The following is a 12317-nucleotide window of genomic DNA, read 5'->3' on the forward strand; positions in this document are numbered from 1 at the left end:
AGAGAGAGTGAATCCCACTGTAGAAAGCGGGTCAGAGTTAGTGATTGAGTGAGTCCCGCTGTAGGGCGCGGGTTAGAGTTAGTGAGTGAGTCGCGCAGTAGGGCGCAGGTTGCAGTGAGTGAGTGAGTGAGTCCCACTGCAGGAAGTGGCTTAGAGTGAGTGAGTCCAAGTGTAGGGCGCGGGTTAGAGTGAGTGAGTGAGTGAGTCCCACTGCAGGAAGCGGCTTAGAGTGAGTGAGTCCAAGTGTAGGGCGCGGGTCAGAGTGAGTGAGTGAGTCGCACTGTAGGGCGATGGTTAGAATGAGTCAGTGAGTGAATCCCAATGTAGGAAGCAGGTTTGAGTGAGCGAGTGAGTCGCACTGTAGGGCGCTAGTTAGAATGAGTGAGTGAGTCCCACTGCAGGAAGCGGCTTAGAATGAGCGAGTGAGTCGCACTGTAAGAAGCGGTTTATTGTGAGTGAGTGAACGCGTACCAGTGTAGGAAGCGTGTTTCAGTGAGTGAGTGAGTGACTCCCACTGTAGGTAGCGGGTTAGAGTGAGAGAGTGAGTCTCACTGTAGGGTGTGGGTTAGAGTGAGTGAGTTACTAGAGTCGCACTGTAGGGCGCTGGTTAGAATGAGTGAGTGAGTCCCACTGTCGGAAGCGAGTATAGAGTGAGTTAGTATGTCCCACTGTAGGAAACGGGTTAAAGTGAGTAAGTCCCACTGTAGGAAGCGGGTTAGAATGAGTGAGTGAGTCCCACTGTCGGAAGCGAGTTAGAGTGAGTGAGTATGTCCCACTGTAGGAAACGGGTTAAAGTGAGTGAGTGAGTCCCAATGTAGGGCGCGGCTTAGAGTGAGTGAGTAAGTCCCACTGTAGGGCGCAGGTTACAGTGAGTGAGTGTATGAGTCCCACTGTAGGAAGCGGCTCAAAGTGAGTGAGCGAGTGAGTCCCACTGTGGGAAGTGGGTTAGATGAGTGAGTGAGTGAGTCCCACTGTAGGAAACAGGTTAGAGTGAGTGAGTGCTTCCCCCTGTCGAAAATGGGTTAGAGTGAGTGAGTCCCAATTTAGGGCGCGGGTTAGGGTGAGTGAGTGTGTCCCGCTGTAGGATGCAGGTTAGAGTGAGTGTGTGAATGAGTCCCACTATAGGAAGCGGGTTAGAGTGAGTGTTTGCGTCCCACTGTAGGAAGCGGGTCAGAGTGAGTGATTGAGTCCCACTGTAGGAAGCGGCTTAGAGTGAGTGAGTGAGTCCCAGTGTAGGAAGCGGCTTAGAGTGAGTGAGTGAGTCGCACTGTAGGGCGACGGTTAGAATGAGTGAGTGAGTGAGTCCCACTGTGGGAAGCGGGTTAGAGTGAGTGAGTAAGTCCCACTGTAGGGCGCAGGTTGCAGTGAGTGAGTGTATGAGTCCCACTGTAGGAAAGGGTTCAAAGTGAGTGAGTGAGTGAGTCCCACTGTGGGATGTGGGTTTGAGTGACTAAGTGAGTGAGTGAGTCCCACTGTGGGATGTGGGTTTGAGTGACTAAGTGAGTGAGTCCCACTGTATGAAGCGGGTTAGAGTGAGTGAGTGAGTGAGTCCCAGTGTAGGGCGCGGGTTAGAGTGAGTGACTGAGTCGCACTGTAGGGCGATGCTTAGAATGAGTGAGTGAGTGAATCCCAGTGTATGAGTCCCACTGTAGGAAGTGGGTTAGAGTGAGTGAGAGAGTGAGCCGTACTGTAGGACGATGGTTAGACTGAGTGAGTGAGTGAGTCCCAATGTAGGAAGCGGGTTTGAGTGAGCGAGTGAGTGCCACTGTAGGGCGCTGATTAGAATGAGTGAGTGAGTGAGTCCCACTGTAGGAAGCGGGTTAGAGTGAGTGAGTGAGTGAGTCCCACTGTAGGAAGTGGGTTAGAGAGAGTGACTGAGTGAGTCCCACTGTAGGAAGTGGGTTAGAGTGAGTGAGTGAGTGAGTCCCACTGTCGGAAGCGGGTTAGGGTGCGTGAGTGCGTCTCGCTCTAGGAAGCGGGTTAGAGTGAGTGAGTGAGTGAGTCCCACTGTAGGAAGTGGGTTAGAGTAAGTGAGAGAGTTTCAGTTTAGGGCGCGGGTTAGAGTGAGTGAGTGAGTCCCACTGTAGGGCACGGTTCACAGTGAGTGAGTGAGTGAGCCCCACTGTAGGAAGCGGCTCAGAGTGAGTGAGTGAGTCCCACTGTAGGATGTGGGTTAGAGAGAGTGAGTGAGTTCACTGTAGGGCGATGGTTAGAATGAGTGAGTGAGTGAGTCCCACTGTAGGAAGTGGGTTAGAGAGAGTGAGTGAGTGAGTCCCACTGTCGGATGTGGGTTAGAGTGACTGAGTGAGTGAGTCCCACTACAGGAAGCGGCTTAGAGTGAGTGAGTGGTAGAGTCCCAGTGCAGGGCGCGGTTTAGAGTGAGTGAGTGAGTCGCACTCCAGAGCAATGGTTAGAATGAGCGAGTGAGTGAGTCCCAATGTAGGAAGCGGGTTTGAGTGAGCGAGGGAGACGCACTGTAGGTTGCTGGTTAGAATGAGTGAGTGAGCCCCATTGTAGGAAGCGGGTTAGAGTGAGCGAGTGAGTCCACTGTAAGAAGCTGTTTACTGGGAGTGAGTGAGCGCGTCCCAGTGTAGGAAGCGTGCTTCAGTGAGTGAGTGAGTGAGTCCCACTGTAGGTAGCGGGTTAGAGTGAGTGAGTGAGTGAGTCCCAGTGTAGGGCGCGGGTTAGAATGAGTGACTGAGTCCCACTGCAGGAAGCGGGTTAGAGTGAGTAAGTGAGTCCCATTGTAGGGCGATGGTTAGAATTAGTGAGTGAGTGAGTCCCGCTGTAGGAAGCGGCTCAATTTGACTGAGTGACTGAGTCCCACTGTAGAAAGCGGGTTAGAGTGAGTGAGTGAGTCCCATTTCAGACCGCGGTTTAGAGTGAGTGAGTGAGTGAGTCGCACTGTAGGGCACTGGTTAGAAGGAGTGAGTGAGTCCCACTGTCGGAAGCGAATTAGAGTGAATGAGTATGTCCCACTGTAGGAAACGGGTTAAATTGAGTGAGTGAGTCCCACTTTAGGAAGCGGGTTACAGTGAGTGAGTGAGTCCGAATGTAGGGCGCTGGTTTCAGTGAGTGAGTGAGTCCCACTATAGGAAGCGGGTTAGAGTGAGTGTTTGCGTCCCACTGTAGGAAGCGGCTCAAAGTGACTAAGTGAGTGAGTCCCACTGTAGGAAGCGGGTTAGAGTGAGTGAGTGAGTCGCACTGTAGGGCGCGGGTTAGAGTGAGTGAGTGAGTCGCACTGTAGGGTGATGGTTAGAATGAGTGAGTGAGTGAGTCCCACTGTAGGAAGCGGGTTAGAGTGAGTGAGTGAGTAAGTCCCCTTTTGGGCGCGGGTTTGACTGAGTGAGTGAGTGAGTGAGTCCTACTGTAGGTAGAAGGTTAGAGTGAGTGAGTGAGTGAGTGAGTGAGTCCCAATTTAGGAAACGGGTTATAGTGAGTGAGTGCGTCCCACTGTAGGAAGCGTCTTAGAGTGAGTGAGTGAGTGAGTCCCGCTGTAGGAAGCCGCTTAGAGTGAGTGAGTGAGTGAGTGAGTCCCACTGTAGAGTGCTACTTAGAATGAGTGAGTGACTGAGTCCCACTGTAGGAAGCGGCTCAAAGTGAGTGAGTGAGTGAGTCCCACTGTAAGAAACGGGTTAGAGTGAGTGAGTGAGTCCCACTGTAGGAAGTGGGTAAGAGTGAGTGAGTGAGTGAGTCCCACTGTAGGGTGCTAGTTAGAATGAGTGAGTGAGTCCCCCTGTAGGAAGTGGGTAAGAGTGAGTGAGTGAGTGAGCCCCACTGTAGGAAGCGGGTTAGAGCGAGTGAGTAAGTCCCACTGTCGGGCGCAGGTTACAGTGAGTGAGTGTATGAGTCCCACTGTAGGAAACGGTAAAAGTGAGTGAGTGAGTGAGTCGCACTCTAGGGCGCGGGTTAGAGTGAGTGAGTGAGTGAGTCCCAGTGTAGGGCGCGGGTTAGAGTGAGTGACTGATTCGCACTGTAGGGTGATGGTTAGAATGAGTGAGTGAGTGAATCCCACTGTAGGAAGCGGGTTAGAGTAGTAAGTGTGTCCCATTGTAGGAAGCTGCTTAGAGTGAGTGAGTGAGTGAGTCCCAGTGTAGGGCGTGGGTTAGAGTGAGTGACTGGGTCGCACTGTAGGGTGATGGTTAGAATGAGTGAGTGAATCCCACTGTAGGAAGCGGGTTATAGTAGTGAGTGTGTCCCATTCTAGGAAGCCGCTTAGAGTGAGTGAGTGAGTGAGTCCCACTGTAGGAAGTGGGTTAGAGTGAGTGAGTGAGTGAGTCCCAGTGTAGGGCGCGGGTTAGAGTGAGTGACTGAGTCGCACTGTAGGGCAATGGTTAGAATGAGTGAGTGAGTGAATCCCACTGTAGGAAGCGGGTTAGAGTAGTAAGTGTGTCCCATTGTAGGAAGCTGCTTAGAGTGAGTGAGTGAGTGAGTCCCAGTGTAGGGCATGGGTTAGAGTGAGTGACTGAGTCGCACTGTAGGGTGATGGTTAGAATGAGTGAGTGAATCCCACTGTAGAAAGCGGGTTATAGTAGTGAGTGTGTCCCATTCTAGGAAGCCGCTTAGAGTGAGTGAGTGAGTGAGTCCCACTGTAGGAAGTGGGTTAGAGTGAGTGAGTGAGTGAGCCGCACTGTAGGGTGCTAGTTAGAATGAGTGAGTGAGTCCCACTGTAGGAAGTGGGTTAGAGAGAGTGAGTAAGTCCCACTGTAGGGCGCAGGTTACAGTGAGTGAGTGTATGAGTCCCACTGTAGGAAGCAGCTCAAAGCGAGTGAGTGAGTGAGTCCCACTGTGGGAAGTGGGTTAGATGAGTGAGTGAGTGAGTCCCACTGTAGGAAACAGGTTAGAGTGAGTGAGTGCTTCCCCCTGTCGAAAATGGGTTAGAGTGAGTGAGTCCCAATTTAGGGCGCGGGTTAGGGTGAGTGAGTGTGTCCCGCTGTCGGATGCAGGTTAGAGTGAGTGTGTGAGTGAGACCCAATGTAAAAAGCGGGTTAGAGTGAGTGAGTGAGACGCGCACTAGGGCGCTGGGTAGATTCAGTGTGTGAATGAGTCCCACTATAGGAAGCGGGTTAGAGTGAGTGTTTGCGTCCCACTGTAGGAAACGAGTTAGATTGAGTGAATCGAACTGTAGGAAGCGGGTCAGAGTGAGTGATTGAGTCCCACTGTAGGAAGCGGCTTAGAGTGAGTGAGTGAGTGAGTCCCAGTGTAGGGCGCGGGTTAGAGTGAGTGAGTGAGTCGCACTGTAGGGCGATGGTTAGAACTAGTGAGTGAGTGAGTCCCACTGTCGGAAGCGGGTTAGAGTGAGTGAGTAAGTCCCACTGTAGGGCGCAGGTTGCAGTGAGTGAGTGTATGAGTCCCACTGTAGGAAACGGTAAAAGTGAGTGAGTGAGTGAGTCCCCTTGTAGGAAGCGGGTTTGAGTGAGTGAGTGAGTCGCACTTTAGGGCGCGGGTTAGAGTGAGTGAGTGAGTGAGTCCCAGTGTAGGGCGCTGGTTAGAGTGAGTGACTGAGTCGCACTGTAGGGTGATGGTTAGAACTAGTGAGTGAGTGAGTCCCACTGTAGGAAGCGAGATAGAGTGACTGAGTAAGTCCCACTGTAGGGCGCAGGTTGCAGTGAGTGAGTGTATGAGTCCCACTGTAGGAAACGGTAAAAGTGAGTGAGTGAGTGAGTCCCACTGTGGGATGTGGGTTTGAGTGACTAAGTGAGTGAGTCCCACTGTAGGAAGCGGGTTAGAGTGAGTGAGTGAGTCACACTCTAGGGCGCGGGTAAGAGTGAGTGAGTGAGTGAGTCCCAGTGTAGGGCGCGGGTTAGAGTGAGTGACTGAGTCACACTGTAGGGCGATGGTTAGAATGAGTGAGTGAATCCCACTGTAGGAAGCGGGTTAGAGTAGTAAGTGTGTCCCATTGTAGGAAGCTGCTTAGAGTGAGTGAGTGAGTGAGTCCCAGTGTAGGGCGCGGGTTAGAGTGAGTGACTGAGTCGCACTGTAGGGCGATGGTTAGAATGAGTGAGTGAGTGAATCCCACTGTAGGAAGCGTGTTAGAGTGAGTGAGAGAGTCCCACTGTAGGGCGCAGGTTGCAGTGAGTGAGTGTATGAGTCCCACTGTAGGAAAGGGTTCAAAGTGAGTGAGTGAGTGAGTCCCACTGTGGGATGTGGGTTTGAGTGACTAAGTGACTGAGTCCCACTGTAGGAAGCGGGTTAGAGTGAGTGAGTGAGTCGCACTCTAGGGCGCGGGTTACAGTGAGTGAGTGAGTGAGTCCCACTGTAGGGCGCGGGTTATAGTGAGTGACTGAGTCGCACTGTAGGGCGATGGTTAGAGAATGAGTGAGTGAGTGAATCCCAATGTAAAAAGCGGCTTAGAGTGAGTGAGTGAGTGAGTCCCACTGTAGGAAGCGGCTTAGAGTGAGTGAGTGAGTGAGTCCAACAGTAGGAAGTGCTTTAGAGTGAGTGAGTGAGTGAGTCGCACGGTAGGAAGTGGGTTAGAGTGAGTGAGTGAGTGAGTCGCACGGTAGGGTGCTGGTTGGAATGAGTGAGTGAGTCCCACTGTAGGAAGTGGGTAAGAGTGAGTGAGTGGCTGAGTCCCACTGTAGGAAGCGGGTTAGAGTGAGTGAGTGAGTCCCACTGTAGGGCACAGTTTAGAGTGAGTGAGTGAGTGAGCCTCACTGTAGGAAGTGGCTCAGAGTGAGTGAGTGAGTCGCACTGTAGGAAGTGGGTTAGAGAGAGTGAGTGAGTCGCACTGTAGGGCGATGGTTAGAATCAGTGAGTGAGTGAGTCCCAAAGTAGGAAGCGGGTTTGAGTGAGCGAGTGAGTCGCACTGCAGGGCGATGGTTAGAATCAGTGAGTGAGTAAGTCCCACTGTAGGAAGCGGGTTAGAATGAGTGAGTGAGTCCCACTGTCGGAAGCGAGTTAGAGTGAGTGAGTATGTCCCACTTTAGGAAACGGGTTAAAGTGAGTGAGTGAGTCCCAATGTAGGGCGCCGGATAGAGTGAGTGAGTAAGTCCCACTGTAGGGCGCAGGTTACAGTGAGTGAGTGTATGAGTCCCACTGTAGGAAGCGGCTCAAAGTGAGTGAATGAGTGAGCCCCACTGTGGGAAGTGGGTTAGATGAGTAAGTAAGTGAGTCCCACTGTAGGAAACAGGTTACAGTGAGTGAGTGCTTCCCCCTGTCGAAACTGGGTTAGAGTGAGTGAGTCCCAATTTATGGCGCGGGTTAGGGTGAGTGAGTGTGTCCCGCTGTAGGATGCAGGTTAGAGTGAGTGTGTGAGTGAGTCCCAATGTAAAAAGCGGATTAGAGTGAGTGAGTGAGTGAGACGTGCACTAGGGTGCTGGGTAGATTCAGTGTGTGAATGAGTCCCACTGTAGGAAGAGGGTCAGAGTGAGTGTTTGCGTCCCACTGTAGGAAGCGGCTTAGAGTGAGTGAGTGAGTGAGTCCCAGTGTAGGGTGCGGGTTAGAGTGAGTGAGTGAGTCGCACTGTAGGGCGATGGTTAGAATGAGTGAGTGAGTAAGTCCCACTGTAGGGCGCAGGTTGCAGTGAGTGAGTGTATGAGTCCCACTGTAGGAAACGGTTCAAAGTGACTAAGTGAGTGAGTCCCACTGTAGGAAGCGGGTTAGAGTGAGTGAGTGAGTGAGTCCCACTTTAGGGCGATGGTTAGAATGAGTGAGTGAGTGAGTCCCACTGTAGGAAGCGGGTTAGAGTAGTGAGTGTGTCCCATTGTAGGAAGCTGCTTAGAGTGAGTGAGTGAGTCAGTCCCACTGTAGGAAGCGGCTTAGAGTGAGTGAGTGAGTCAGTCAGTCCCACTGTAGGAAGTGGGTTAGAGTGAGTGAGTGAGTGAGTCGCACTGTACGGTGCTGGTTAGAATGAGTGAGTGAGTCCCACTGTAGGAAGTGGGTAAGAGTGAGTGAGTGAGTGAGTCCCACTGTAGGAAGCAGGTTAGAGTTGGTGAGTGAGTCCCACTGTAGGGCAGAGTTTAGAGTGAGTGAGTGAGTGAGCCTCACTGTAGGAAGCGGCTCAGAGTGAGTGAGTGATTCGCACTGTAGGAAGTGGGTTAGAGAGAGTGAGTGAGTCGCACTGTAGGGCGATGGTTAGAATCAGTGAGTGAGTGAGTCCCAATGTAGGAAGCGGGTTTGAGTGAGCGAGTGAGTCGCACTGCAGGGCGCTGGTTTAGAATGAGTGAGTGAGTGAGTCCCACTGTAGGAAGTGGGTTAGAGAGAGTGAGTGAGTGAGTGTGCCGTACTGTAGGACGATTGTTAGAATCAGTGAGTGAGTGAGTCCCAATGTAGGAAGCGGGTTTGAGTGAGCGAGTGAGTCGCACTGCAGGGCGATGGTTAGAATCAGTGAGTGAGTATGTCCCACTGTAGGAAACGGGTTAAAGTGAGTGAGTGAGTCCCACTGTAGGGCGCGGGATAGAGTGAGTGAGTAAGTCCCACTGTAGGGCGCAGGTTACAGTGAGTGAGTGTATGAGTCCCACTGTAGGAAGCGGCTCAAAGTGAGTGAATGAGTGAGTCCCACTGTGGGAAGTGCGTTAGATGAGTAAGTAAGTGAGTCCCACTGTAGGAAACAGGTTACAGTGAGTGAGTGCTTCCCCCTGTCGAAACTGGGTTAGAGTGAGTGAGTCCCAATTTATGGCGCGGGTTAGGGTGAGTGAGTGTGTCCCGCTGTAGGATGCAGGTTAGAGTGAGTGTGTGAGTGAGTCCCAATGTAAAAAGCGGGTTAGAGTGAGTGAGTGAGTGAGACGCGCACTAGGGCGCTGGGTAGATTCAGTGTGTGAATGAGTCCCAATGTAAAAAGCGGGTTAGAGTGAGTGTTTGCGTCCCACTGTAGGAAGCGGCTTAGAGTGAGTGAGTGAGTGAGTCCCAGTGTAGGGCGCGGGTTAGAGCGAGTGAGTGAGTCGCACTGTAGGGCGATGGTTAGAATGAGTGAGTGAGTGAATCCCACTGTATGAAGCGGGTTAGAGTAGTGAGTGTGTCCCATTGTAGGAAGTGGCTCAGAGTGAGTGAGTGAGTCAGTCCCACTGTAGGAAGCGGCTTAGAGTGAGTGAGTGAGTCAGTCAGTCCCACTGTAGGAAGTGGGTTAGAGTGAGTGAGTGAGTGAGTCGCACTGTAGGGTGCTGGTTAGAATGAGTGAGTGAGTCCCACTGTAGGAAGTGGGTAAGAGTGAGTGAGTGAGTGAGTCCCACTGTAGGAAGCGGGTTAGAGTGAGTGAGTGAGTCCCACTGTAGGAAGCGGGTTAGATTGAGTGAGTGAGTGAGTCCCAGTGTAGGGCGCGGGTTATAGTGAGTGACTGAGTCGCACTGTAGGGCGATGGTTGGAGAATGAGTGAGTGAGTGAATCCCACTGTAGGAAGCGGGTTAGAGTAGTGAGTGTGTCCCATTGTAGGAAGCTGCTTAGAGTGAGTGAGTGAGTGAGTCCCACTGTAGGAAGCGGCTTAGAGTGAGTGAGTGAGTGAGTCCAACAGTAGGAAGTGGTTTAGAGTGAGTGAGTGAGTCCCACTGTAGGAAGCGGGTTAGAGCGAGTGAATAAGTCCCACTGTAGGGCGCAGGTTACAGTGAGTGAGTGAATGAGTCCCAGTGTAGGAAGCAGCTCAAAGTGAGTGAGTGAGTGAGTCCCACTGTAGGACGTGGGTTAGAGAGACTGAGTGAGTGAGTCCGACTGTAGGAAGCGGGTTAGAGTGAGTGAGTGAGTCCCACTTTAGGGCGCGGGTTAGAGTGAGTGAGTGAGTGAGTCCCACTGTAGGAAGCGGGTTAGAATGAGTGAGTGAGTCCCACTGTCGGAAGCGAGTTAGAGTGAGTGAGTATGTCCCACTGTAGGAAACGGGTTAAAGTGAGTGAGTGAGTCCCAATGTAGGGCGCGGGTTAGAGGGAGTGAGTAAGTCCCACTGTAGGGCGCAGGTTACAGTGAGTGAGTGTATGAGTCCCACTGTAGGAAGCGGCTCAAAGTGAGTGAGTGAGTGAGTCCCACTGTGGGAAGTGGGTTAGATGAGTGAGTGAGTGAGTCCCACTGTAGGAAACAGGTTAGAGTGAGTGAGTGCTTCCCCCTGTCGAAAATGGGTTAGAGTGAGTGAGTCCCAATTTAGGGCGCGGGTTAGGGTGAGTGAGTGTGTCCCTCTGTAGGAAGCGGGTTAGAGTAGTGAGTGTGTCCCATTGTAGGAAGCTGCTTAGAGTAAGTGAGTGAGTGAGTCCCACTGTAGGAAGCGGCTTAGAGTGAGTGAGTGAGTGAGTCCCACTGTAGGAAGCGGGATAGAGTGAGTGAGTGAGTGAGTCGCACTGTAGGAAGCGGCTTAAAGTGAGTGAGTGAGTGAGTCCCACTGTAGGAAGCGGGATAGAGTGAGTGAGTGAGTGAGTCCCACTGTAGGAAGCAGCTTAGAGTGACAGAGCGAGTGAGTCCCGCTGTAGGAATCAGCTCCGAGTGGAGGGGTGAGTGAGTCCCAAAGTAGGACGCGGGTTTGAGTGAGTGAGTGCGTCCCACTGTAGAAAACAGGTGACAGTGAGTGAGTGAGTCCCACTGTAGGAAGAAGATTAGAGTGAGTGAGTGAGTCCCAATGTAAGATGCGGGTTACTGTGAGTGAGTGAGTGAGTCCTACTGTAGGAAGCAGCTCAGAATCAGTGAGTGACTGAGTCCCACAGTAGGAAACAACTCAGAGTATGGGAGTGAGTGAGTCCCAATGTAGGGTGCAGGTTTTGAGTGAGTGATTGCGTCCCACTGTAGGCAGCTGTTCAGAGTGAGTGAGTGCGTCCCACTGTAGGCAGCTGTTCAGAGTGAGTGAGTGAGTCCCACTGTAGGAAGCGGGTTAGAGTGAGTGAGTGAGTCCCACTATAGGAAGCGGCTTAGAGTGAGTGAGTGAGTGAGTCCCACTGTAGGAAGCAGGTTAGAGTGAGTGAGTGAGTAAGTCCCCTGTCGGGCGCGGGTTTGAGTGAGTGAGTGAGTGAGTCCTACTGTTGGTAGCAGGTTAGAGTGAGCGAGTGAGTGAGTCCCACTGTAGGAAAAGGGTTAGAGTGAGTGAGTGAGTCCCATTGTAGGAAACAGGTTAGAGTGAGTGAGTGAGTCCCAATTTAGGAAACGGGTTCGAGTGAGTGAGTGCGTCCCACTGTAGGACACGGATTAGAGTGAGTGAGTGAGTCCCATTCTAGGAAGCTTGTTAGAGTTATTGAGTGTGTCCCACTGTAGGAAGCCGGTTAGAGTGACATTGCGAGTGAGTCCCACTGTAGGAAGCAGCTCCGAGTGGAGGAGTGAGTGAGTCCCAATGTAGGAAGCGGCTTAGAGTGACTGAGTGAGCCCCACTGTAGGAAACGGGTTACAGTGAGTGGGTGAGTCCCACTGTAGGAAGCGGGTTAGAGTGACTGAGTGTGTCCCACTGTAGGAAGTAGGTTAGAGTGAGTGTGTGACTGACTCCCACTGTAGTAAGCGGGATAGAGTGAGTGAGTGCATCCCACTGTAGGAAGCGGCTTAGAGTGAGTGAGTGAGTGCGTCCCACGGTAGGAAGCGGCTCAAAGTGAGTAAGTCAGTGAGTCCCACTGTTGGAAGTGGGTTAGAATTAGTGAGTGAGTGAGTCCCACTGTAGGAAGCAGGTTAGAGTGTGTGAGTACATCCCACTGTAGGAAACGGGTTAGAGTGAGTGAGTGATTGAGTCCCACTGACGGAAGCGGGTTACTGTGAATGAGTGAGTGAGTTGCACAGTAGGAAGCTGGTTAGAATGAGTGAGTGACTGAGTCCCGCTGTAGGAAGTGGGATAGAGTGACTGAGCGAGTCGCAATGTAGGAAGCAGGCTACTGTGAGTGAGTGACTGAGTCCCAATATAGGAAGTGGGTTAGAGTGAGTGAGTGAGTGAGTCCCACTCTAGGAAGCGGGTTAGAGTGAGTGAGTGAGTCCCACTTTAGGGCGCGGGTTAGTGTGAGTGAGTGAGTGAGTCCCACTGTAGGGCGCCGGTAAGACTGACTGATTGTATGAGTCCCAATGTAGGAAGCGAGTTAAAGTGAGTGAGTGAGTCCCACTGTAGGGCGCGGGTTTGAGTGAGTGAGTGAGTCCCACTGTAGGAAACGGGTTAGAGTGAGTGAGTGCTTCCCACTGTAGGAAATGGGTTAGAGAGAGTGAGTGAGTCCCACTTTAGGGCACGGGTTAGGGTTAGTGAGTGTGTCCCACTGTAGGATGCAGGTTAGAGTGAGTGTGTGGGTGAGTCCCACAGTAGGAAGTGGGTTAGAGTGAGTGAGTGAGTGAGACGCGCACTAGGGCGCTGGGTAGATTCAGTGTCTGAGTGAGTCCCAATTTAGGAAACGAGTTAGAGTGAGTGACTGCGTCCCACTGTAGGAAACAGGTTAGTGTGAGTGAGT

The sequence above is a fragment of the Falco biarmicus genome, chromosome W, assembly GCF_023638135.1.
Source record: "Falco biarmicus isolate bFalBia1 chromosome W, bFalBia1.pri, whole genome shotgun sequence".
NCBI classification, from domain to species: Eukaryota; Metazoa; Chordata; class Aves; order Falconiformes; family Falconidae; genus Falco; species Falco biarmicus.